Below are 3579 nucleotides of genomic sequence, written 5' to 3' on the forward strand. Positions count from 1 at the left end.
CTATCACCGATAGAATTGTTTCAGAATCGTTTGTTTATGTAGTCGGCACTTAATGTATATCGGCTGAATGGACGTCAGTGATTGGTTGAAATTACAGAAATACGACAAATTTAACATGGAATAACTTAGGGATTTCTTTTTTTTTTTAAGAAGACTAAGAGAAAAAGATGTTTTATATGACACATTCTACCAGTGTTCCAAGTTTCAAAGTGTTTCGTTAATGAAAAATGTGGCCCCCGCTTTAAAAAAGATCCGAAAAAAATAACAATAAGTACTGGGGTCGATTCATTTGACTAAAAATTCTTGAAAGCAGTGCCCCGGCGTGGCTTCAGTCAAAAGAATGGAACAAGTAAAAGATAAAAGACTGATTTGTTTTTTTTTTCATCGGCAGATAACGTTGGCATTGTCTTTATTCTCCTCAAAGTTGCCGAACACACACATGCATAAATACGTCTTTTTTAAAATAATTTTTATACAATTCACATATTACCTTTTCATCTAATTTTATCTTTTTTTTTCTCCTGTTTCATGAAAGTTTCACACACACATTCTCCTACTAACCTATTTTACTAGTCAAAAATTGGTGTTCGTTTCTCATTCGCGTTACAAAAGTTTTCTTTCAATGATATGAAAATTGCTAATTTCTATCTTTCTTTATGATTAGTTTTACGTACCATGTAAACTGGCGGATAGGTCACAGCCTTAGTTTGGGCTTGTGAAGGTAGGTATTTACAGCCGACTAGTAATATCCCCTTTATAACTTAACTAATATTTGTTAAATATTATCATATTCTTTTATTTGATTCAGTTATTTGACTACGGCCATGCTGAAGCACCACCTTTAGTCGAAGAAATCGACCCCAGGACTTATTCTCTGTAAGCCTAGAACTTATATATATATATATAATACGTATCTTTTTGTTGGCACTACGTCGCCGGTTCCAGTTGATCCGATCAACGGAACAGCCTGCTCGTGAAATTAACGTGCAAGTGACTGAGCACTCCACAGACACGTGTACCCTTAACGTAGTTCTCGGGGATATTCAGCGTGACACAGTGTGACAAGGCTGACCCTTTGAATTACAGGTACAACAGAAACAGGAAGTAAGAGTGAGAGAAAGTTGTGGTGGAAGAGTACAGCAGGGTTCGCCACCATCCCCTGCCGGAGCCTTTTGGAGCTTTAGGTGTTTTCGCTCAGTAAACACTCACAACGCCCGGTCTGGGAATTGAAACCGCGATCCTATGACCACTGGGTCATTGCACCTCCACAATACGTATCTATCTATATATATATATATAAATGAGTAACAAAGATGTATAAGTGTCGATTCATTACGGTCGCTGCTTCGAGCGAGTCCTTTAATTGATCAATAAAAGCATTACTTCATTACTTAGAGAAAGATAGAAATAAATTTTCCTTTTATAAAATAAGTACTAGGCTTACGAAGAATAAGTCCAAAGTTTACTTTCAACCGTTTATCTGTGTGTCTGCCTCTCCGACCGTCTCTGTGTATGTCTGCCCGACCGTCTATCTGTGTTGTGTAGGTGTGTGCATGTGTCTGTCTCTCCGACTGTCTACGTGTGTGCCCATTCGTGTGTCTGTCTGTCTACCAGTTCGACTATTTGTGTGCGTGTAAGTGGCTGTCTGTACATCCCCTGTGTATGTGTTTGTATGACTGTTTATTCGAGTGTCTGTCTGTATATATGCATGTGCGTGTGTATGTATGTGAGAGAATGTGTGAGTTTGACTGTTCGTCTCTCTTCCTCTATCGCAAATCAGAGGCATTGTCAGCAGCAGCAGCAAATAAGGAAGTAAATTAAAACTTTTTTCCATGAAATTCCAAACGCCACAATAAATCAGCTTAGCGAAAATAACATTATATTTAAAATGGCGTTTCTGACACTGATAACGAAAAGTCGTCCCATTTTCTTTTGCTCCACCCCTCTAGGTATAATTTCCAAGAATTATTTGCTCTTTGAAAGAAATCTACCCGCGTCCACTTCTTCGCACTCCATATAGAGTTGTGTAGTGACGTCATATTGGCGCCAAAAGGCATAGTCGCCATTGCTGAATCCTTAACCACGCATGCGTGGGTTTCAACATCTAAGCGTTCCCACTATTAGTCTGCCTCTTTACCAAGCCTGACAGCGACCAAGCTCCCCCATTTGAGTGTGACTGAACCAAGTTGTCTCTACAACGACACCAGCTCGAGGAACCGTACATCTACATTTCAGGCTACTCTAAAACCGGACAATTGGAAGCTGTTTTATTTTCCACCATACAATAAATATTTGTTGTTGTTGATCAGTTTGGAGTTTCTGCGTTCAGTTCACTTCTAATTTAATATAGGAAAGTTAGGTGTACATCTTAAACGATAAGAACCACAAGCAACTGAGAGCTGAAGTAACACGACTTACATACAAATATACAAAACACGCTACAAGTATATAAATTCCATCCAGCTCTATAAATAGTCTGTCTGCAAACAGTAATTTAATTACAAATGCACAATTGAACCAAACTAAGAATGAGGTTACTGAAACTGAAAGACTTCAGAGTTTGAAATCTAAATCCACTCATCTTCTCTAGTAAGTATCGTTATAATTATTTTAATTAACAGATAAGCACTATCATATTTAAAACGTTGAGTATTTATGAGAGTTACACATACAACTTTATACTGAATTTTGCTTTGTTTTCGGACAGCGATTTCTATGCTACAAAAAGGCGGCCAGCTGACAAAATCGTTAGCGTGCCGGACAAAATACTTAGTGGCATTTCATCCGTCTTTACGTTCTGAATTTCAATTCTGCTGGGGGTGAGTTTACCTTTCATCCTTTCGGGTTCGACAAAATAAGTACCAGTTGAGCACTGAGTTGAATTTAATCTACTTTATCCAGTCCAACCAAAATTGCTGGCCATTGTAATTGGGCGGCGAGCTGGCAGGACCTTTAGCGCGCCGGACAAAATGTTTTGCTGCTTTTCATCCTTCTGGGGTTGATGAAAATAAGTACCAGTCGAGCACTGGCGTCGATGCAATCGACCAGTCCTCTCCCCCAAAACTTCAGGCCTTGTGTAGAAAGGACTATATTATTATTATTATTAAAGTTTGTAAGACGTTGAGTGAGAGAGCAGTGCATACCTTCAAAGTGACCCTAGGGTAAAATATAGGGAGCCTAATATACCCATCATTACTACCCCTCTGATAAGAGTACATCAGACACATACATAACTACCATATGTGCGCGACATTTGTTGTTGGCACTCCGTCGCTTACGACGTCGAAGGTTCCAGTTGATCCGATCAACGGAACAGCCTGCTCGTGAAATTAATGTGCAAGTGGCTGAGCACTCCACAGACACGTGTACCCTTAACGTAGTTCTCGGGGATATTCAGCGTGACACAGTGTGACAAGGCTGACCCTTTGAATTACAGGTACAACAGAAACAGGAAGTAAGAGTGAGAGAAAGTTGTGGTGGAAGAGTACAGCAGGGTTCGCCACCATCCCCTGCCGGAGCCTCGTGGAGATTTAGGTGTTTTCGCTCAGTAAACACTCACAACGCCCGGTCTGGGAATTG

The 3579-nt window shown here is 39.9% G+C and overlaps 1 protein-coding gene across 1 annotated transcript in view; it reads left to right on the forward strand.

Annotated features, from left to right (window-relative positions):
• The first annotated feature begins 1295 nt into the window (after positions 1-1295).
• Positions 1296-3579, forward strand: part of LOC106873529 (uncharacterized) — a 14459-nt gene continuing 12175 nt past the window's right edge. The window contains exon 1 of the mRNA XM_014920920.2: positions 1296-2589. The gene's annotated coding sequence lies outside the window, so the exon portion shown is untranslated. The remainder of the gene's footprint in view (positions 2590-3579) is intronic.

The sequence above is a fragment of the Octopus bimaculoides genome, chromosome 28 (genome assembly GCF_001194135.2).
Source record: "Octopus bimaculoides isolate UCB-OBI-ISO-001 chromosome 28, ASM119413v2, whole genome shotgun sequence".
In the NCBI taxonomy this organism is placed as follows: domain Eukaryota; kingdom Metazoa; phylum Mollusca; class Cephalopoda; order Octopoda; family Octopodidae; genus Octopus; species Octopus bimaculoides.